Source organism: Mus caroli, unplaced genomic scaffold (genome assembly GCF_978045245.1).
Source record: "Mus caroli unplaced genomic scaffold, Mus_caroli_1 scaffold_7, whole genome shotgun sequence".
Classification (NCBI taxonomy): domain Eukaryota; kingdom Metazoa; phylum Chordata; class Mammalia; order Rodentia; family Muridae; genus Mus; species Mus caroli.
In genome coordinates this window covers 41,103,407-41,127,911 of record NW_028227262.1, presented here as the reverse complement: position 1 = coordinate 41,127,911, position 24,505 = coordinate 41,103,407, and the positions used below count along the sequence as shown (strand labels likewise).

The 24,505-nt window shown below is 41.5% G+C and overlaps 1 protein-coding gene across 1 annotated transcript in view; it reads left to right on the top strand.

Annotated features, from left to right (window-relative positions):
* The first annotated feature begins 592 nt into the window (after window positions 1–592).
* The window catches only part of Lrrn1 (leucine rich repeat neuronal 1), a 37,708-nt gene continuing 13,795 nt past the window's right edge, over window positions 593–24,505 (top strand). The window contains exon 1 of the mRNA XM_021165408.2: window positions 593–1,103. The gene's annotated coding sequence lies outside the window, so the exon portion shown is untranslated. The remainder of the gene's footprint in view (window positions 1,104–24,505) is intronic.

Genomic DNA, 24,505 nt, shown 5'->3' with positions numbered 1-24,505 from the left:
GTTTCACACCTAACCAAACAGAAACTACAGTTTCAAAGTTTCAGAATTGTTTCCAGAAAGCCTCCAGAATTTCACAGTGGCTTTGCCGTGCAATTAAGGGTCCCAGAACTACCCTGGGTTCGGCAAAGGCATAAACCATTTCAACTGCGGGTATGTATGTATGCACCACATAGCCAACTATCTCCAAAGGATGGGTCAGAACTCATACTTAAAACTCCATTGCAGTCCCATGGAGACTATGGCGTTCCTACAAGGGTTCTTCCCCTGTCCTTGTCTTCCTCTCCCAGTCACAGTCTTTCGTTCCTATTTAAAAAAAAAAAAAAAGAAAGAAAGAAAAGAAAAAGAAAGAAAAAAGGAGTGGCTCTCTGCTCCCTGCAGCGGCTGTAGTGGCATTGCAGCGATCTGGCAGGCCCAGGGTGGCGGGCCCGAGCTGCCCCTTTGTTGGGCGGGCTACAGATGGTGCCCCAGCGCGGGACTGCGCCTAGGCGGGCGTAGCGGGCGGGAGGGCGGGAGGGGGGAGGCCGAGAAGGGGGTCGGGCGGGAGGGGAGGAGACGGCTGAGCAGCCAATCGGCGCGCAGCCCATCAGCTGACCGCTTTTGCTTACACCAGGTGCACGCCGGCTGCGGGGAGCACAAAGCGGGGCGCACGGAGGGCGCGGGCAGCAAGCCGTGGAGCCAGGCGAGGGCCGTGCGCCCCGGTTTGCAGCGCTTGCCGGGCGGGGACCGGGGCCCGCGGCGTCCTCCCAGGCAGCGGCATCCTTGCCACCGCACTCCGAGGAGCCTCCGGCGCCTTCCTTGAGACCGATCCTTCGTTGCCCCGCCCTCTGCACCCCATTTCTTCTACCCTCTTTCCTATTCCCGCCTGTCTCTACCACGACCCCCAAGAACGCGATTTAGCCCAGCCCCGCGCAGCAGCTGTTGCTCCCGGGGCTGTCTCGCCTTGCATCTTGGTGCTCTGCTGGGGGTCCCCCAAGGAGCCAGTGCGCGCTGCGGGCTGGGTGGAGGCGCTGCTCTGCCGGTCCTCATCCTCCGGCTAGTGGCTGCTGCTGCCACCACCACCCGCTCCGTGCGCACCCCAACACCCCTGTCAGCCCAGCCTTAGGGTAAGTGCCCGGACCAACTGGGCCGCAGCAGGAGGTGTGGGAGGCAGCGGGAGGTGTGGGAGGCAGCAGGGAGGAAGTAGGGACAAACTTGGCAGCTTGGCGGACCCTACAGCGTTTGAGAAACCTCGGGATAAGATCTCAGGGCTAAGGGGAACAAGGGGGCGCGGTTTCTCGAGCAAGGAGGAAAAACGAAGTCGGGAAAGGAGAATCTACCGATCACCCTCTTGCCTTCAAAATGAAGCAGGGCGAGCAAGAGCAATAGTTGAGAAGAAAGGCCAGATAGAAATGGGCAAAAGGCAGTGACTGGAGCTGAGGCCCCAGGATCTCAGGGACCCATCAGAGGGGGAAAGAGAGGCTTGGTGCTGTGATCAAGGGAAAGAAGCTGGGGGCCTGAGAAGAGAGCAGACAGAAGACCCAGGGAGTTGGGAATGGGGTCAAAAGGAAAGAAAGGTGGCAGGTTGTGGGGAGAGGAAAAGGTCTCGGCAGAGGCTACGATGTTAAGAATAAAGAGCAAGGAGTGTAATTAACAAAACACTGAGGATACTGAAGTCAGAGCATTGGGGAGAACATACTCAACTATTATGTGGTGCAAGGAGGAGAAAACTGTTTTGAGCCTAGAAGAGGAAGCTCCCTTAAGGAGGCTTGCTATAGACGTGGAAATTTCAGGGAAGTCTTGATCTTTTCCAGGCATTCTGCTCTGGGGTCAGTGACTAGGAAAGTTTGCCAGCGAGTGTCCTTTGTGCTGCAAGGAGAGGGGTGTGGGCTGCTGCCTACTGGTGCTTCCTAGGTTCCTGCGGTCACCGCTACCTCAGAGGGAAGTCCTTGGCTGGCTGGGTTCCCTCCCCTCCCCCCCCCCCCCCCCACCGAAAGCCTAGCAGCCAAGAGGTGCCCTGCACACTGGGCAGATTGGAAAGTTCGTCCTGGGTCTTTTGCCGGACAGCAGGCACGGATGCGCAGGCTGGAAGATTCCGTAGTAGTACTTGCTCCAGAGGGACCTTGTCTGCGGTATCCACAGCAATAGCCTCAAAGCCAACTGAGCAAAGAGTGAGAGATCAGAGTGTAAACGCCTTCGAGTGCCTGAATCACGTAGGCAAAAGCTCCTAGATCGCATCCTGTCCTTAGTATGTTCATTCGCAGACCCAGATAATAAAACAAATGTGGATGCATTCAAATTTGCCAAGGAAACAACAACTGCTGACTTGGACTTTTTCCTGTAGGATCTTCTGAGTCTATCCTGTTATCTTGTTTTGTAGTTCAATTGACCACAGACATCTAGGCAATTAATATTACTCACGAATGATCATTACTTCATTTTTAAAAGGCAGAACTTGAGTGGAAAGTTCACGAAGATTTATACTTTGACCTGTATAAAGCGAGAGTCCAAGTGATATTACTGGCTCCAAGGCCCTGTGTGTCATGAAGTCTCTAATTTGCATGCAAATGTAAGGGGATCCTGGCAGATGTCTGGCCTCATCCATTCACATGAAGGAATTTGAAAAGACAAGGAGTCTTCAGTTAACAATAGACCTTAAGAACGTGGAATAAAGGCGCAGTGTGAGTTTCTCTGTTTGGGGACTCCATGGCTTGCTGATACCTTTATTCCCGAGCCAAAATTGTAGTGTGGTATTATATGGAAAGCCACATTGGCTCTTACCTGGCTGTAGATGTGCCGGCTACATATAGGGCCTGTTTCCCTGCAGGCGGTAACTTTAATCAATCCACTTCCAGGGCTTTGAAGTGATGTCTTCACAGACTTCGAAACTTTTAAAGTTCTTTTTCCTTTTCTTTGAATGATGTTTTGCCTTGGCCAACATTTTCTCCCTGCCCTGTAAGATAAGTAATGTAGGAACAGGCAGTTGTCACTGATCATCTGGAAGACCTTACTAGAATGGTCACTGTCCATTTAACCTCATTTGGGTTCCATAGGTGCTAAAGTTAGAGAACTGCAGGTGATGGGCATCCAATTCCAGCAAAGGAAATAGACCTGGTTCTGTGTGTGAGGGCGTCTCAGTACAGAACAGCGAGCAGAGGAAGTCATTCAATGGACTCCCAAAGCAAGGACCTTTCTGTCTTGTATAGTATGAGCCAGTCTGCTATGTTGTTCACCTCCTGATAGTGTTAAGACCAATGGAACAAAAGCAGGACATCCTGTGCTGCATCTGAGGCTTGCAGTCCTAACCCCTGACAAGCCAGCACCAGAAACTCTTCTTTTGTCAGTCCTAAACACTGTTGAAGGGAAAAAGAAGCGTATTCACGGAACAACGTTTGCCCCTGTGTTCCATATAGTCACCAAAGGAGACATAAAATATGACAGAAAGACCATATTACTTTGAGGGGCTTGGTTGGGAATAGGAGTGGACAACAAAAGTTGGCATGCTGTTTCCCATGTTTTCTGAAGTTGTTGTTATTATAATTATACTCTTGTCCAGTGTCCTTTATCTTTAAAGCCACCTACTTCACGTAGGAAAAAAAAAATGAATCGAGTCCAATCTGAGTGAGAAGTGTTATCTTGTGGCTTGGTGCATTTGGTGTCTAGAAGCTATGCAGAAGTCAGAAAGTAGCATTGGTATGCTGAGCTCTTCTGGGACTTTCAAACCTGGCATTGTTGTCCTCACGATGGAATTGAGGGATGACTAAAAAAAAAGTGAGAGAGAGAGAGAGAGCGATGGCTTTTCTGAGCCCACGTGCCCCTTTGTTGTAAAAATTATCACAGGATAGTTTTGAAATCAAACTAAGATGGCACAATATCACAGCCTTGAACTGTCAAACCATTGGCCTCCCTGGGAGAGATCTTTATTGCACAAGTCTCATGCAGGAAAGACGGAGTGAACATTCCTTTGTAAATAAAAGCAGTAAGGTGCTTATTAGAAAAGATTACTCTGTTAAATAAAAGAAACACAAGCCAGCGCCAACCACAGGCGGTAGTTCTAACAAAATAGTCATAGGTAGCTCCTGTGAGAGTCTGTGTATTAACAAGTAAGGCAAACATGAGAAAACTGCCCCTCAGCTTCTGTGTAGACTCTGATACTGCTGGACTCTTCAACTGAACTGTTCTATTACAAATATTCTCTCTCAGTGACATAGCCAGAGAATATAACATATTTAAAGATACTTCTAAGAAATAAATCTACCATTACAGTTATATTTCTTTCTCCTCTCGACTAACTATAAATAATCATCAATTATCATATTAGAGACTTTTATGTCACCTTAAATAAGCCATAAACTGTCTATAAAGTATGATACATTACAGGCATAGATACTGCTTTTACTAGGCTTTCATGGTTCTTTGTTGCAATTTCTTTTTCAGCTGCAAATAGTTATTCTCTGATTCATTCTGGCACTAATATAAGGCTGCTCCAATATTGTATTTAAGTTTTTAAAATTATTATGCTGAACATCTATTTTGGGTTAAACCAATCTGAAGATAAAGCTGCTTCCATTTTAGAATCATATTTTGGTTTCTGAGAACAATGGAAATATCTTTAACTCATGAATAGAGCTTTGATTAATATTTTATTCAGAATAAAATTAAAATTATATAGATGAAGTCAGAAAAACATGTAGTCTCTCTTGTTTTGGCTCGAAGAACAAAGGCTAAACTCAGTAAATTGCAAGATTTTAGAGAGCACAAGTGAACTATTTGCCATTAAAGTTTTAAATGAAGTTCACTTTAAAACATTCTCTCTCTCTCTCTCTCTCTCTCTGTCTCTCTCTCTCTGTCTCTCTCTCTCTTTCTCTCTCTCCTCCCTCCCTCTCACTCTCTCATATCTTTCATATCACCATTCTGGGTTTAGTTTGCATGTCTCAAGGAAGAGATATAGTCATAATAAATGGTTTATTGACCTTGTATGATTTTACCAGTTACTTGGTTGATAAATAGGCTATTACCAATTATACCTAAATGATTTGGTATGTCCTTCTTACCTTGCCAACTTTGAGATTCCTTAGTTGTAACATAGAGTATCTGGGCAAATGGGGTTGAAAGGACTAACTACCACAATCAGTCAGGATGATTGTAGAAGCTTTTCATCCAGTACCATTACTACCATAAAACATTTAACTTGGATGGAATTCTTTCACCCACTGAACTGAAATATGGCCCCTAAGAAGCAGAGAAAATAGGTGCTGACTTGGAATACACATCAGAGGTCCTGCTAACCCTAATTTTGGAGCACCTGTTAAAATTACAAATGCATTAGGTTAAGGCACTTAGTTTTGAGAGCTATGGAGTAGAGCCCTCTTTTCCAGTGGCTTCTTACTTTCCATTTACTCTCTTTCTAGCTTAGAGTCATGATGTTATTTGAAAGCTCTGATAACTGTAAATGAGTTGTAATCTCTGACCCAGGCTGTCTTAGCTCACGTCTATTATACTACAGTCAGACATGAACTCCACAGCTGTCACCTCATTTGTATATGAAACAGACACATTGGTGGCATTTTTGGGGGGTTACCATAGTTACATTAACAATGTACATGTGACATGACATCCTTCTATGTGAAAGGTTTTTGTGGCAGATATTTTGAAGCCCTGGAGTTAAAGTACAACTATTTAAAGTTTGAGGAACACATAAATTAGTGTCCCATTGTTCTCTGGAGCCACCTTGTCAATCACAGGAGGACAGCCTTCCTATAGCCATGTTCAGGAAAGGGCAATCAAGAGCCTTTACCTAATAGAGATTTCCAAGAGCACCATTGCTGGACCTCTGAAAAGGGATCAACTGTTGAATATTCATTTCAAAATATTTGGTTTTCCCATTTAGTACTGCCTTTTGTGAGCTAGCATATTAACATAGTCATTTTCAACTCAGAAGGGAAAACCTGCCCAGCCCCAATATCAGTGCCTATCACAGTAAAAATCTGAGATAGGAGAACAAATTAGTCTCTCTTTACTAGCAGTGAGCACAGTGTGAGGATCTTCATTTAGGACAACTAAAACAGCTTTGCAAAGAGAGAAAGGTGGCTTAATTGGTTTCATGTCTGTAATTTCCCCCTTTAGGAATAAAGAATATCATTAACCTGCATTGTTATATCACAATAGTAGTGAGTCTTCATTTGTATCCATCATAATCAGCATAATCAAGTACAGTGCACAGTCAGGAAAGCTCAGAGCAGTTCCCAGCTCTGATACTAATGCCAGGACGTATGACCTTCCTTGATGTATGATGTCCTGCAAATATCCTGATGCTTTCTATCCCTGTCACAGTGCTGTTGTAAAGGATCCAGGGAAGCTGCTAAATGCTTCTAGGATTGTTACTGCAAGGACCCTGCTCCGATGCTGTGATTTTTTTTTTTTTTTTTGATAGCTAATGGTCAAGAAAACAACAGCACCTTTTTCCTACAAGGTGATTTTTTGGTCTTTAGCCCTACAGCTAAGCTAGTTATTGTTGTTCTTCTTCTTATTGTTCTTGTTCTTGTTTTTCTTTTAAAAAAATTTCTGGGGGTGTGTGGAGAGATGGATCCAAGGTTAAGATCACTGTTTGTTCTTGAGGAAAACCGCAGTTTTCCGATTAAGTCCCCAGAACACATGCGGTGGCTTACAAGCACTTATAGCTCCAATGTCAGGGGACCTGATCCCATTTTTTGACCTCCATGGGCACCAAGCACATTGGTGGTGCACATATATACATGCAGGTAAAATACCCATAAACCTAAGTTAAAACAAACTTATATAATCTCCCCCAATATTGATAGCTTCATACTCCCTGGCATGAGAGACCCTTTTAGGGGCAAGAGTTTGAAGGAAGAAATAGGAAGCTGGCTATGATTCCTAAACATCAGTTCACCTGATGAGTACAATCTGAACACTAGGTACATGCAAGATGTCATGTTAGGCCCTGAACCCAAGTAAAGATACAGCTCATATATCAAAATCTAGCACAAGTGTCTTGTGTCTATCAGTCATTGTAGTCATTGGTACTTTTCAGTGCCCAGAATGAAAAAGATAGTCTTAGCAGATTTCCACTAGTGGCAAGCTCCACACATATACACGGGGTATCTGGAAAATTGTTCAAGTCTATCTTTAAAACAATTGAAAGCATTTAGTGTGAAGAAGCCAAAGGTGGTAAGCATTCTGAAATGCTTAAGTTGGTCTCCTTCAATGAAGATTTTTACCTGATCTGACATCAATAGGACCCTGAATGTGAAACCATCTTCTCATAGACTTTGCCTCTGCCTCCACTGAACTTATATCCAACTGGGATTCCAGAAAGGACCCTGACAAGTGAGCAAAGTGTACTGTGGAAGTTCACGATGTATTTTAATTCATATAATTGCGGCCAGAAAAGGCTTTGCGAATCACACCAGTTAATGTGAAGAATGAGGTATCATCAGAAACAGGGATGCAAAAGATAGTTTGAAGTCTAGTTCCATTGAGTGGATATAGCACAGGTTTGCTTGAGGAAAGGCTCCCTTAGTGTATGAAGAACTGCAGACTGGAGACTGCTTGTTTGCTCCTTATAGGACTCTAAGTACTCAGTGTGTCTTGTAAACACACGAGGTACAAAATAGAAAGTCTATAGCAATAAGTAACACAGCAAAAGCTTGCATAGAGGGAAGATATGGCTGAGTTGAAAATAAAAGCTAAGAATGCCTCATGTCTTTGAACTTTAAACTTTGCACGATCATAAAATTCATCTCACTTGACATGTGACAGTTGGAAATGGTAAGTATCATCATTCTTCTTTTCCTCTAATAACTAAAGGAACAAGAACCATGAACAGTTTCCTTGTGATGCTGAGCAAGTCACTTAACATATCTCTATGATATTTTTCTGTAAAAGAACAGGGTTTGCTTCTTAGCCCTGGTTGAAACTGTCTTTAAGGTAGCATGGTGAGTGAAGGAAGCGAGAAGATCCAAGGCTCTCTGCTTCTTTCATGCCCACTGCCTCTTCCTCTCTGACTGTAGGACAGGTAACTCTATGAGGGTGACTCAGCACTCTAGCTCCTGGTTACCAAAGTCAAAAGCTGGGATGCTTTAGTGAAGAGGAATTAAGCAGAGGGATTTAAACTGGGTTACCACCCCCTGCAGAGGAATGGGGGCTGGGGATGTCACTTTCTAAGGTCTTAAGCTGACCACAGCAGCTTAAAAAAAATACCAGGGATAAATTGGCAAGAAAGCTTGTAAGAGAATGACAGCAGAGTTAGAAAATGAAGAAAAAACAAAGAGAGGATGACCTACTGAGAAAATGGGCAATGATCTGGGGTGTGTGTGTGTGTGTGTGTGTGTCTGTGTGTCTGTGTATGTATGTCTGTGTGTGTATCTGTGTATGTCTGTGTCTGTGTGTGTGCACGTGCTCACACACACTTGCAAGTGTGCCCTCCTGTGCACCCATGCCATAAAGTGTGGAAATAAGACAACAACTTTAAGAACTCAGCCCTCCTTCTATGATGTAGATCCCAGGGACCAAACACCACCCAGATGCTAGAAGAACTGCTTCAACTTGTACATAATAACCTGAAGAAAAGGCCAGAGCCCTGGCAGCAGACACCTTTATATGCTAGGCCATCTTGCTGGCCTCAGTAATGTAGCTTTCTGGATTTGATTGTTTCTTTTCCTGGGCAGGAGTAGTTCAGTTTCTTATGAGAAAATGATGACCAAGATGTGCGTGAATGCACCCGAGTGCGTTCATATGTATGTACATACACACACAGAAAGAGACAGAGACAGAGAGAGAGAGAGACAGAGATTGCATACTTAAAAGCTTATGCCTTTTCATTTCCTGTTCGTAAGACTAGCACATCAAAGTGAGTTTTGAAGAGAGCTTTCTTTCAAGGCCGTAAAGGTATATTGACCCTTTGCTTCTCTTGGATACGGTAATGTTTTCTTGGGAGAAGAGAGCTAAGCTATATGGTCACTCAAAGCTTTATGCATTCTCTGTGATACACACAATCTTAAGTAAGATTACATAGAATTTCTGTCACATCCTGAGAGTTCCGAGGCACTGCTAAGGGAATCTACATGAACTCATCAGACATGAGTTATGGAATCTGCATTCTCATTAACTCACCTGGCTATCACAGAACAACCGAGAACAATGAACTGGATTTCTGTGTCTTGTTATTGCTGATTAGGGTGCTGAGTGCCCAGGACGACAGGCAAGGCTCAATCCTCCAGAGGACCAGTTAACTTTGCTTTACTCTGTGGGGACACAGCTAACCTCCTCATGCACTCACAAGCTCATCATTTCTCACCCAGGAGGCCAACTGAGTCTGCAGAGATATTTTCAGGAAAGCACGAAGTTTTATGCACAGATTTTCCATATGGAGTGTTTTTCTTTTCATATACGAAGGATAGCACTGTCAAAACAGACACCATCGTGAAGAAGTTTCCAAATGGCTTCGTTCTCGCAGCTGAGCACTAGAATGAGAGATTGGGTCTATGCAAATGAGATGCTTAGTAACTGGAAGGAAAATATTACATAGGGCTCCTAAATTATATCCCCAGAGTCCATCATTTTCCCCAACACACAGGGTAGTAGGAGAATGATAATAATCTCCAGTACTAGTTCTCAGCTTTCTGCACTGTACCAGGAGAAACCAGAAACACTTTATATACAATAACTTTTTTACAACTGTCACATAGATTGTTTGACACTGTCATATAGATCCTTACTTTATGGCTCTTTGAGCAACAAAGGCAGAAAATGCTAAATAACTTGCCTGAAGCAACACTAGTGCAATCTTAATACATATTTGTTGGATGAGGGGATGAATGGATGGATGGATGGATGAATGACTGAGTTAGGTTTTTGAGGAGAATTCTTTATTACAATTATAGCATTTCTACTTTCTAGCCTAGCATTTTAAGACCCTCTTCTGTGACTTACAGGGCTGGTGAGAGGCAGAGTCAAGATATGAACCTGGCTCCATCTCACTATAAATCTTTACACGGGAAGCTCTTGATATATCTCTCCCTCTTTAGTTTGCAGCTCTAGAGCAAAATACTAGACTAGGTGAACTCCAGTAGCCTATCTATACTCTACAGTATTCTATAATTTCACATAAAGTAACACTTAAATAAAACAAAATATTTTACTGCTTTTAATTTTCAAATCTAGTTTCATATTTTACTTACCTAATAACTATTGAACTGTCTTTTAAAATTATATTGAGATTACTAACCACGAATTTTTAAACTACACCTAAAGTAATTGGAATGGATGAAAATGCATCTTTGAAGATTATGTTCTTCTGATCATTATCACAGTGTATATTGTTGTATAATCACTGACTCAATTTTGGTTTCTCAAAATTGGCAACTTAGGGGATAGAGGATGACTCAATCGGTAAAGTGCCTGCTGTATGAACATTAAGACCCAAGTCTGGATCCCAAACTTCTTGTGATCCCAGAGTGGGGATGGCCAAAATACCGGGATACCTGGAGCTTGTTGGCCAATCATTCTAGCTCAGCCAGTGAGCTGCATTCTCAGTGAAACGGCTGCCTTAGAAACTAAAGTGGAAACCAACAGAGGAAGACATCCAATTCTGACCTTTGACCTCCACATTTATATGCACACCACAAGAGCATACATTCTCCCACCCATTTACACATACGCATGATCATGTACACACAGACACCAACAACCAAACCATTGAAGGCACGGTTCTGTTACATGTAGAAAAGGCAGATATAAAGTATTTAACACTGAAAAAGATTACTGTGTTTAACATTTGCAGAGGTAAGTTGTGGAATCTTGGGGAAGAGTGTTAAATGATTTTTCCCAGAGCTTCAAGCTGTGAGCAGTGTTTAAAACAACTACCTGAGCTGTTTCTAAAGACTGTACTCACTTAAGGTGCCCCACAGTCATAGTGACACATCAGAACAGCATGCCAGTCAGTGCAGGAGTGTTTCAGGATGTACAGCCCAAAGTCAGTAGGGTAGGTGCAATAACAATTTTTGGAATTAGGAAAAAATAAGTTTAAAACAATCTACGAGGCTTGGAGGTACTTCCTTGAGCCTGGGTATCCCCATCTGCAAAATCGGGATTGTAATGGTAAAACCTGCCTTGTACCACCAATGTGCATACAAAGCCCTTCTCTTAGTGCACAGTAAATGGTCTTTAGTACATAGTAGCAGTGCATAGAAGAGGGATTATGCCACAACTGACCTTTCTGCTTTCTATATGTCTGCATTCTTAGGATGCTAATTCTGAGACAATAATTTAAGGGTCAAGAAGTTTCAGAATAGGTGTTCTGTGAAGTCACTAGCTTACAAGGTTGGCACTTTTTGTTGTTGAGCATAAGGGCACTTTACATTTAAGAACTGTCAAGTAGATGCATACATTCAATCCTTTGTTGTTATTATTTTCAGATCATATCTTGTGCTAGTCCATTTCCTGTAGCTATAACAAAATACCCTGGGCAGTATATTTAATAAAGCTGATTTGGCTGATGACTCTGCTGACTGGAAAGTCCACATAGCACAGTGGGGTCATTTACCACACTGTGGTCCACCCGTTGTGTTATAAGATGCAGGAAAACCCTCCATGGACACTGTTATAAGTAAACAAGGACGTCAGACAAGTGGGGCAGGGAAGTGAGCTTGCTTCAGAGCAGTCATTTCACTGGAGTCTGGTTAACTTCACAGCCTCTCCAGTTACAGCTAGCAGATCTTCATTGGCACCTGATGGGGGAATCTGAAATATCGTCTTTGAATTCTGTGAGAGCCGCATATATATTGTCTTGTTTATCTCATAAACAGGTCGTCTGTTTGATAGTGGGTGAATGTACTGGTCATTGGTGAAATTTATACACACTCTTAGCTCTTGGTCTTGTTCACAGATGGTTACTTGCCTACCTCTGGAGGCTAATGAGTAGGATTTTCTAAGTATGTAGAGAGGATCATGCAGCAACATGAAAGTTAGGTATTGTAGATGTGGGAGTGGGGGAGAAAAAAGAAAAAGCCCAACATGCCGAGCGTGTGTCAATAAATCGAGAAGAACAGGAACTCTTAGCCTTGTTTCCCCCTAGTCTGAGTTACTCATGCTGCCTTTGCTTTTCTTGAGTCTCCTCCTTGTTCTCGCCTCACTCAAGTATAGGCCATGCTGTTAATTTAAGATTATTTATTTATATCACTGTAACACAGTCGCTACCACACAGCTCCATAAGGGAAAAGCCCACAACTTAGTCTCTGGTTCCTGGCACCCGTAAGAGTACTTGGCATAGGGAAAATGCGCTCAGCAAATATTCAGTGAGTAGAAGAGATGTCCATAGCGTGTCTGTTTCATTTTGCCAATGCTGCATCTTTAAACCATGTTGAGGTATTTCCTCTGTCCTCAGATAGAAGATAAGTCCTTCATATGCCTGCATTACACTCAGATGTTAGGGTGCGTGTCTCTCTCAGAGAGGTTGTTAAAGAACATTGAACTCAATTTGAGAAAGCTTTCATGATATTATTACTAAAGAATGTCATTAATCCAGGCATTCATTACATGAACATACAATTCAGAGTTTCTCTTAGGAAGGCAATGTGTGGGATATGTAAAATTACACAGTATTATTTCTATCCTAAATGAGCTTCCAGACTCAAAGAGATATAGCGAGTGGAAGCAAGGCAAAATAATTAAGTGACCCTCAGTCAATGCTCTTGAGCAAATCAAATAAAACAGAAGATGAAGCCAGATGCATTTAGGTTTGCCTCTCCCCTATAAGACATACTGGCTGTGCAGTCTTGGTTGGTTTTAAAGACTGCTTTTTTTCTCCACCCTCTCTCATCTGCAGATAGGAGTATATTTGGGAAAGGACTTGGAACAGTTCTCAGAACCTGACAGTCTGCAGTTCAGTCATTTGGCAAACAGTGACAGCACCATTTGTGAGCAGATTCTCTTTTTTTCCCCCCATAAGATGGGGATACAGTGGCAAGCAAAGTGGTTGATCCAGTCTGCCTTCCCATGTGGAGTTTGCCAGCTGCTGGAAGAGAAAAGCAGCGATCCATCCATTACATATGTAAATATGAGAGCATGGCTGTATTAAGTCCAGTGAACATGGGTCCTGAAGAATATGACCTAGTGATGTTTAAGAGAAGATCTCTCCAAAGAAGCAATCTTTGAACAAAAGCCTGTAGGACTATTAAGAGCTACCCAGGCAAAGGGTGTGTGGATCAGGGAGAGCTTTGCCAGTGAAAGCCCAGAGGTGAGAAGGAGCTTGGTGGGCTTGAGGAGCAGGAGACAGAATAGCATGACGGAAGACCAGAGATGGCAGAGCTGGTGTGAAGAACCGGAATAGAAGGGTTTGAGGACATTGAGAAGAGGTGGGGCTGGGGATATGGCTCCACAAGCATGGGGGCCTGAGTTCAGATCCCTAGCACCCATGGCAAAGCCAGGCATGGGACAGTTGTGCAGTCCTGTAACCCTAGCACTGAGAGGCAGAATAGGTGTGTCTTGTGGGCTGTCCTCAATAGCTTAATCAGTGAACTCATGGTTCTATCAGTGACCCAGTCTCCAAATTCAAAAGGTGGAGGGAGAGTTGGGGGAAGACACTCAAATGTCAGTATCTGGAAGCCAACATGCATGCATGAGTGTGTGTATCTGTGAACAGGAATACACACATGCAACAACAACAACAATTAATAATAATAAATAAAATGGATGGTGTGTAGTCCTGGGAGGGGAAAGAGCAGAAGGCTTGAATTGCTTTGTAACAGAATAGCATGGACTCCTTGCTGGCTGTCTCATGCCAGTGTCTGACATGTGTGTTATAGCATATGTCCTGATCTAAGTATAATGGTCACAGGGGTTGGGGGTTCTCTCCTGTACTATGTGTGGCCTTGGGTGTATCAATTAATTTATCTGAATCTTATCAGGAAACAAACCATAGCATATAATTAAAAGAATAAAAAATAAAAATGAGTGCCAAATGTAGCAGTATCTTATAAGTTAGCTTTCTACTTTTGACTTATTTTCATGGCCATCTTACCCCTTTCTGTTGTACTTTCCTTTTCGTATAGCTGAGTTAACTGACAATCTAGCACCTATGTTGCCCCTAACTTTCCTCTGTGAAAGTTGCATGCAAACTACCTTCTCCTCAGCACTAATGACCACAGGTATTCATTAGAGATTTGTCCTTAGTGATAAGGTCTACTCCCCTGCTTAATCCCTCTCACCATGGCTCACAGCTCTCATTGTCACACTGAATGAGGAAGTAATCATTTGCCCCCATAATCATTTTATCATCACTGCTGTATCTACTTATAACTATAATCAGATAGTGTCACCAAGTAGTTACCTTAAGAGATGGTAGAGATATAATCAGTGTGTGTGTGCATGTGTGTGTGTGTGTATGTACATGTTCATGAATATATAGGAGCAAAAGCTGGGAGGAAGCTATGCATGCACATGGGAATGCATGTGTGGGTACCTGCAGAGGCTACAGGTCGACCAGTTCTCTCTGCAATGTTTTAGATGGAACTTGTGACTCACCAGGTTGTCTAGGATAGTTGACCATGGAGGCCCAGGAATCCACCTGTCTCTGCCTCCCTGAGTGCTTGGATTACAAATATCCACCAACCACTCCTAGCTTTTAAACACTCAAGTGGATCACACTCTGGTCCTTGGGATTACAAGGCAAACACTTTGCTGACTGAGTTATCACCCGGTTTTTCCACGTCATTGTTTTTTAAGCAATGTTCAGTTATATTTTATATTTTTGCTACATGACCCCTTTTGCTACTCACCTTTTCTTCCCTTACACCCTGAAATCTTAAGGGTCCAGCCAGATACTGATGAAATAGCCTCCTATATTTCAATCTCAGTACTAAAAGTGAGAATAATTTCACTCCAAACTCCTTGTTGTCTTCACTCAAATGTCTGCTGGACCTTCTCACCCTGAGGTACAAGAGGAAATAGCAGTGTGTATATCCTGAATCAAGTGCATCTTTGTGGCAGAGTTTGCTTTCTGCATAAGAGGAACAACACTGTGAGCTGGCCCAGTGGGGATGGGTGCAGAGCAGGAGAAACCCGAACTATCATTTCCCATTCTCTGTCACTCCAGTGGAAACTCACTTCCAAAAATGTGCTCGCCTGGCTGTCTGCTAGCCTGGGACCCACCCTTATCACAAGTGGCCTCTGCATTTAATATCGCCTCCTTTATTCACATCTCGTCCACTGTAGTGCCTAATAGATGCTGCTGGAGTTGCATTCCCTTATACTCCTCAAATGTGGCCCTTTTTTGTTACTATCACTGCCACACCCCTGTTATTTTCCCTATCATGCCCAGGCCAGGTCTCCTTACATTTTTATTTAGCTTGTGTAGAGACCTATTAACCTCTTCCCAAAGATTTCTCTTTATTCTTGCTTCTTCCCCTCAACTTTGACATAGCTAGTAGATTGATCCTTATTAGAGAAATGATCCCATAGTTTCCCCAATAAGAAGTAAGTGAAAAATACCTTAGCAAACTCTTCAAAGCCCTTTGTTTACTTCTCTGTCTTGACTCCCATCCCTTTTGTGGCACAACCTAAATCCCACCCAGATGTTACATAATTCCTGGGCCATACAGTTATTCCAGGTGTCTGCTGTGGACTTTAACCAGTAGAGTGCTATTCACTAGTGAGCAGCTGACCCTCTTTTTAGATGCTCCAATTTGTAGGCTATTAGGCCACCAGGGTGTCTGTGGACTAGATTTGGAAAGAAGCAGTTAGCTCCAAAAACACTACTTCACACATACCTTCCCCTCTCTGAAGAACACTGTGCAGCTTCCTCCACTCCTCTGCTCCAGAAGCATTCCTCAGTAAACTGGGATGCATGGAGCACCTAATACGAGCACATGTTGGTGGTAATATTTATCAGTCCCAAATATTATACTAATTTGTGTGCTCCCTAGGTTTTGAGACATAAAAGCCACACAGCTACATGTTTGCATTCTTAGCCAACATGCTAGAATCTAGTACTGGATTCTCCAAGGGAGGGACCAATTTTCTGGGTTTCTTTTAAAATCCGCTGTTGTTATCCAATTTTAAATACAATTCTGAATAATATTAAACATTTATTCAGCCAGACTCCGTAATGCAAGCTCATAATCCAAGCACTTAGGAATCAAGGACCAGGAAGATCACAGGTCCAAAGCCAGCCTGGGCTACAGAATTAATTCAAAACAAGCTTGGAGAAATTTTGTATAAAAACATTTTAAATATAATGGAATATAGGTGAGTGACAGAGCACTTGTATATCATGTGCAAGGCTTCATGTTCAATCCCCAGCACCAGAGAATATATAGATGTTCATATATATGCATGTATGTGTATTCCTTCATTGTTGTAAGCATTTGAATTATTTGAATATCCCATAGTTTTGTTTGTCCTTAAACCTAAAATCCTGCAGAAAATTTGTAAGGTGCATAGTTATCATGGATTGTATCAGATGACAATGAAGTTTTTGGTGCAAAGCACCAAAACAAAGAGAATGAATTTTTGTAGTTAAGACAAGTCCAACTGTCCAGATGTAGCAATGTTTTCGGCTTGATACGGTTAGGAAGGAAGGGACAGAGGGATGGAAAGGAAACAGATACAGTGTAAATGTATGTGATTTCATACACAGTTCCTTTAAAATTCTTCCCCAATGTCTTTGTGTTGTGCCTGATTTTTTTCTGATTTTCACCCAAACCTGCTGAGGAACAAGATGAATTTGCTGTTTCTTTTCCAGTAATAGCTTGATCCGAAAAGTCTCATGAGATGACATGGTTGTTTCAGAAAAAGAAAGCCAAGTGCACATTGAGAATAGCAGAAAAAAGGAGATATTAGTCCAAATGGTATGTTGTTAAGAAAGAACCTTTTTATTTAAGAGGTAACTTTAGTTTTTGCATCATTGCTAAAATGACTTTTATTCTTAAAGTTCAAAATGTTAACTGTAATTTCTATTAGAAAACTAGGGGCTGAGTACGTAATAAAGATGATCTTCTAATAACACTGGGTTACTTTATAGTTTATTGCTTAAGAATTAGACTGGATATTCAAGGATGGTTATTCTTTTTACTTACAACTTAATAAAACTCATGAATTGAAGAGAATGCATGGGCAGCGTGATTTATAGTACCTGTGGGCATGTTAATGTTTTCAGCTGTTCCCTTGCACCGTCTGATTCGATAAGACCTTAGCTGCATAATGAAGGACCAGCCACTAAAGTGCTCTGGTGGGTTTATGGTGCCCAGGTCATCGGTGCTCTGAGCATTCTTGAGCACTGGACCATTAGTTTCAAATGCATATAAAGATGGGGGACACAGCTGTATCAAGGAGATGCTATAATAAGAAATGGTTTCAAATTCATGGAAGTAGTTTTCACCTGATTATAATTTGCTAAAAAAACAATTTAAAAACCTGATTAACAGAAATTCTCATTAACTAGATACCCCTTACACACACACACACACACACATACACGTCTACTTTTGCAACAAAAATGGAAACTTGTAAGAAAATAAATAACAAGGCCTCTAGTTAAATAAATATATCCATTAGGAATTCATTATCATCGTTTTAAAGAAAATTATGTTAAAAATAAACTTTAATGGAGAAGAAAGAAAATATTAAAGGTTGAAACTACAAGCTTTCTAGGAAACTTGAGCTAACCAGAAATTTAAATTTGCAAATTTCCCAAGCCTACCATTTTTGTAGATTTTACACTAAAAGTTAGATTTCTTTTATGTAATGAGTACAACACTGCAGTGTGTCCCAGTGTTCACTAAAATCCAGTTAGGTACATGAAGCTAGTATTTTATCACATGAAATACTAAAATCACAAAAGCTAGCAAACTTGGCTTAAACTCAACCCTTGTCCTATGGGAATTCTGACACTTCAATTAGTCATGGCTTTCTAATGAACAAACAAAGAAAAACATAGAACCAGTAGGTAAATGGGGAAATAAATGATAGGTAGGTAGATAAATGGAAGATAGATAGATAGATAGATAGATAGATAATAGATGAATACATAGGTAGATGATAGATCATTGAACCGGGGTTCTCCAAAGAAACAGAACCAATAGAGTAGGTCCCCCGCCCCCAACCATGTTCCTCCACACCAATGTCCCTCTATGGTTTTGGCCCTGCCTTCTGACTTTACCCATTGCAACACACGATTCCTCCCAGTTATAGGCATAGAGTTTCCTTTATTCACTCAATGTGATAAAGTCACACAGTTCTTCACATCCTATTAGACAAGTTATATAAAAATAGTTTAGAGGAGGCATTGGAAATTAAGTTTATTTTAAGAGTTCAGGGACAGCTGGCTTTGTTTTGCTGCTCTAAAATGTACAGCTCAGTGTGCTGGCTTCCACACAAGCCAAAGGACAACTGATATTCACCAAATACTGCTATGTTTTACCTTGACCAACAGAAGATTTTATGCGACACATACATATAATTTCATACATTTGACACTATCTATCTATCTCCTTACTTAGAAACAAGGGTCAATGTGTTGCAGACTGGCTATAAACTTATTTAGTAGCCAAGATCTATGAACTTCTGATCTCCCTGCCTTCACCTCCCTAGTGCTGGCATTGCCAGTATGCATCAGCACACCTACTTAATGCAGTGCTGGAGACAGAACCCAAGGTTGCATGAATGTGAAGCAAGCAATTTACCAACTACTCCAACCAAGCTATAGCCCAGGCACTCGCTTCAGATTTTAAAGGAACACTTCAGTGTGGAAGACATACATTCTTGACTTTTCTCTAAAGTTTAGAAATTTGAAATTTTCAAGTAGCCAGCCAGACTCTAGAGAATGATACTACATCAGAGATATGTCTCTATCTCATTAGATATGTCATTTTTTAAAAAAAGTTAAAATGTCAGATAACTGCTGGATTAAAATGATCGGAGACAGTGCAGAACCCTAGTAATGCAAAGAAATAAATGCAGTAAGGATTCTAAAATAAATATAAGCCTGGTGTATTTTATTGAGGAGAGTATTTTTATTACTACTACAGGCAAATCTTTAGTTCTGCCTTGGAGTGAAATCAAATCTGCTAAGGGAGATTTCTAAAGAAGTCTAAAGGAGGTGCTCAGCTTGGTGAGCATGTAGAACTCTATAGCATAGCATTAACAGACTGTACATGGCATTTTCTGTATCGACCATGGTGAATCTTGTATTGTCATAGGTTCTGCTATACTGTTGAGTGTTCAAAGGTATTGTAGCCATCTGCTCCATTGTCCCACTTATTTAATACAGCACAGGGAAAGCTGCATCCATGTCTAAACTATAACTAATGAGCAATATTCTATGAAGAATTTAAAGTAACAAAGCTGGCCCTTGCAGGCTCATTATTGTTGCCAAACTAAAGATGTGGCATATATTTAACATTGACTCAGGCTACTAATTTGAAAACAATTATTTCATGTAGACACATTACAAGATGAAAATTAAAATAGTCTGCAAAAGACTAAAATTAGTCAGTTTCATGATAGTTTTTAATATCATTGTTATTGCTAAAAGCAGCGATATAAACAGCACAGTTGTTGGTTTTGGTTCTGTTCTGTTTAGCCCCCTGTCAGTTCCTCAGTTCAATAATGTTAAATTGCTTCTTTAATTCAAGATATGCAAATAGCCCATTTCTTTCAATGGAATAACAAACCTTAATTGTACAACTGATTTAACCAGAAAGAAAAATAAAATATCTTTTGTCAGTCCTGATTTAAGAGTTTTCCAAGTTATATCTGGTATGTGGCTTTCAAAATGTTGGAAGGAATAGTTTAAGCATAGCCTGAGACAGCTCATAAATAATTGCTGGTTTCGCCATGAACTCCTTGGAAATAAAGGGGCAGGGGTCGTTGAGTTTACTGGAGCTCTTGAAATGAAGAACTGGGTTTCCCTATCTGTACCCATGAGAACCTCAGACAGTGCAGAGCACAGACTCCTTTCCTAATCCATAGTGTGTATTGGGAGAAGGCACACAAGAACAGTTGGTGCCTTAAGTATTAATAAAATGAGTATCATAGACAAGTAATTTAAATGGCCTCAAACTAATTATTATGTGTATTAAAACCACACATGTTATTGGTTCCCTAAGGCCAAAGTACCACACACTGGATGGTTTAAAACAATAGAAATTTATTGTTTCACAGTTATGGAGACTAGAGACCAAGATAAAGCTATTGCAGTGTCAGCAACCTCAAGCTAGCTTGCCCCTTCCAAGCTTCTGGGGATTTGGCTTGCAGATCCTCATAGTTAACATTATGTTCTCTGGCCTTTTCAACTTCGATCTTCCTTAATAGTGCCCTGGGCTCAGTAGGGGAATGTGCTTGACTCCAAACCTAAGCAGTCTCAATCCCCAGTACTCACAGAGTAGAAGTGACTCCACAAGATGTCCTTAGATATATACTTCTCTCTCTCTCTCTCTCTCTCTCTCTCTCTCTCTCTCTCTCTCTCTCTCTCTCTCACACACACACACACACACACACACACACACACACACACACCACATTAAACAGTAAAAGCATTATGTTTAAAGAAAAGTAGTCATATTCACTTTGTAGCGTATCCCATTTCAATCTCACCTTTTCTTTTTTCTTTTCTTTTTTTCTTTATTAGATGCTTTCTTTATTTACATTGCAAATTTTATCCCTTTTCCTCATTTCTCCTCTGAAAACACCCCTATCCCATCTCCCCTCCCCTGCTCACTGACACACCTACTCCTGCTTCGCTGTCCTGGCATTCCACTACACTGGGGCATTGAGCCTTCACAAGAGCAAGGGGCCTTGCCTCTCATTGATGTCCCACAAGGCCATCTTCTGCTACATATGTGACTGGAGACATAGGTCCCTCCATGTGTACCCTTTGGTTGGTGGTTTAGTCCCCGGGAGCTCTGGGGGTACTGGTTGGTTCATATTGTTGTTCCTCCTATGGGGCTGCAAACCCCTTCAACAATTTGTATCCATTCTCTAGATCCTCTATTGGGGACCCTGTGCATCTCCAGAACCCATCTGGATGTAGTTGATCAAATTCCCATGAGGCAACAGAACTCACAGCCTATATAATGATCCCAGGTTAATGAACAGCTGGATTTGGAGAATGATGGCCAGGCTGTCTGTAATGGTAGTTGCTGGTCACATCTGGCTATTTAAACATAATTGAAGTCAAACAAAATAAAATAAAGCATAAACATTCCATTTCTTGTTCCCACCAGGCACATTTCAAGTACGGAATAGGTACTCAAGAGCAGCCATGCTGGGATATGTACATTCAGAATGTCTCTGTCATGGCAGGGAGTCAGTGTGTGATGGTACTGATGGAGCAGGGTGGTCACAGGATGGCAATTCTGATGTATGCTTCAGAGAACCAACATATTCACTCCTCTCTTTTGACATATGTTGTCTTCTAGCATCACTGGTATATATCACTGGTATATATGTATATCTTGTTCTATCTCATAAGACTATAAGCTCTTTCAGGGCAAGATCTGGTTCATGTTCCTGGCCCTGTAGCATTATAAATAATGAAGGTCTTTTTAACTGAATTCAGTCAGTCAGATTTGGTCAGTACCATCATGGTGGATGTACCGATGAAAACTGACACTGATTTCAGCAGAGACTGGAAGAAAAGGGTGGATTAGAGAGAGGATTTCTCTCAGTCACAAGTATGTGTGGATGGGGTGGAGCATGTCTGTACAAATTGAAAGAGGGATATTTGTTTGTTTGTTGTTTCTTTTGTAAGAAAATGTTTTAAGAGTGTCTGCGAGGTTAGAAAATGATTCCTTACTTCAGAGAGTCATCTTGTCTTTTCACAAACTTGCAAGCTAATCCCCTTAGTTTATGGCTTCCATCTAGAAGAGCTGAGATGTGGGTAGGAGATAGGGTGGGCTTCCATCTCTGCCTTCTGTTGTTAGTTTTGTTTTATGTTCTGTTTTTTGGTAGATGGGTAGAGAATGAAACTCGCTGACAACGTTATTTTTAACAATAACCAGAAATGTGAATGGTTTGTCCGTTATCCAACCACTCTTGCAACAAAGAGGCATATAAAGGCATTTTAACATAGTACATGCCGAGGAGACTTCTTTAAAGAAATTTCCTGTTGGTCTACAAAGTTGAAATCCTAAGTAACTAAAATGTGAAGATTTAATTAACATTTTATGACTTGTTTCTTATCTTCAAAATAAAGGCACTTTTGCAAATGCATTCTGAAAGTAGGAAGGGGAAGGGAGGGCTTTCAAGAGGCAATCTTTTTCTTTTCTTCTTTTTTTAAAATAACAAATACATTCTATATACATCACCAACAATTCAGGGTAATATCAAACTCCACAGAGCCACCGAATTTTTAATATTCCTAATACGAAACATTATTACTTGTTTTTGTGTGCATTGGTGCTTTTGCCTGAGGGATATCTGTGTAAGGGTCTCAGGTCCAATGGGATTGTAATTACAGACAGTTGTGAGCTACAGTGTGGGTGCTGAGAATTGAACCTGGGTCATTTGGGAAAAGCAGTTACTGCTCTTAACCACAGAGCATCTCACCAGTCCCCAAGAGGCAATCATAATTCATGGGAAGTTGGCAAGTTGACCTTTCCTGAGACCTGCCCAGGAAGACACTGGCTTATACCCATACATTATGATAAAGTTGATTTAAATTCTGGGAGTGGCCACATCCCCATCTTGAGTTCAATGGAAACTAAACTGGTTATGCTCTACAATTTTAATATTCTAGAAGTTTCTGGGGATAGAGAGCATTCCAGGCTTCTCTGTGGTTTGTTGAGATAAATCATCTGGGAGAAATCTGCATTGTCTTCAACACCCACCCCAACCCCAGTGCAAGAAACCCGTCTGTTGTACTGATAATTTTCAGTATGCCCATTCAGCTGATGCACAATTGGGGTAGGGCTCCTTTGGGAACATCAAATGCCCGTGGGAGGTGATGTCAGATGACAAGCTTTAAAGTCAAACGACGTTCTAATTGTATCTTTCCGAACAGACCACTTGGAAGCGCATGCCTGAGTCAGTTCTTTAGTGTCCCTACCCTCCTACCGTGTTATAAGGGAAAAATAGGTGCCAAGCAAGTGTCAGGTAGAAAAAGAGGAAAAGCTGTTCCAGATAATTTTTCAGGAGACACATTAATATGCTCGTAGGGGGGAGTAGACACTAACTAGTGTTTGCAGTGCTTGGACTTAGATCTTCTATAATGGTAACTCTAAAGGAAAATACGTTGTGGGAAACTTGCTTTATACCAAACACTGCTTAAGACATGTTCCTTCATACAGTTCTCACAACATGCACATGAGGCATAACTACACATGAGCTATAAATTTATCCTGCTGGCAGAGAAGGAAGCCAAGACCCAGGAAAGTGAAGTAATTTGTCTTTTGTGCCAATTTGTAGTGCTAGAGCATGAACCTAACTGTGCCCTCCTCTTGAGACTTCTCTGGATATTCTTTAAAAATAAACAACTAAGCTCAATTTTCTGAAGAAGCCAGGGCCAAGAGTCATAAGGGGCTGCCCATGTAGGTCAGAATCTGAAAGAAGCAATGCTCATCTAGAATCCTAGGATGGATCCTTCCCCATCATCTGCTTTCTGCTCAGCCTGAGTATCTGCAGGAAATAGACATGCGTACTCAGTTCAGAAGCAGAGTCAAACACGAGAGGGAAAAACTCGGATTGCTTAGACTTTGGTCCAGTACTGGAGTTCCACGGCTATAAACCTTATGCTACCTGAGAACTAGAGAGGACTTGGGGCTCCAGTAGCAGGAGGTCCTAAGCCCCCTATTCCATGACTCACTGATTCCTTAGACTTTGTTTCTGAAACACCAGGACCTTTAGACAGTATACTGTTGTTGCTGTTTCAGAACCTTATTAGAAAGAAGAGATTTGTATACTTCACAGATTTGAAGGATAGAATTTCAAGACTGGGCTTCTAGTGGAGACTCATGATGGATCATTAGAGACAGAAATGGTCATGTGATAGATCAGGAAGCAGAGGGTCAGGGGTCAGACTCAGGTTTTTAAACAATTCCTGAGAGCCAATATTTCTTTCTGAGGTCAGTACCCACAATGGCCTAAGACTCTCCCACCAAAACCACCTCTTAAAGATTAAAAATTCCTCTCAATATTACTGCTATGGGATTAAGCTACCAATGGATAAAAAAAAAATTGCAAACTGTAGCTAATGTTTTACTCTGTTTGTATTTTAGTCACTCCATACCATGCATGGGACATCCCTGAATTAAGGCTATTATAAAAGTTAGCTATGACATGTTACATTTCTCCTGAGGCTCTTCAGTCTTAAATCCATGCTTTTTTACCGCCCCCCCCCTCATTTTTCATATTCTCTTTAACTGTCTTTCATTTGAATTTCTGTGTCTTTACACATTTTGCAACACATGGGCAATCATCAATACAAATGTTTTTAATTTATGCATTTTGAAGATTAAACTTGTAATCTGGCTTTCCTTATATAAAACAGATCAACAATTATGATCAATTCTAT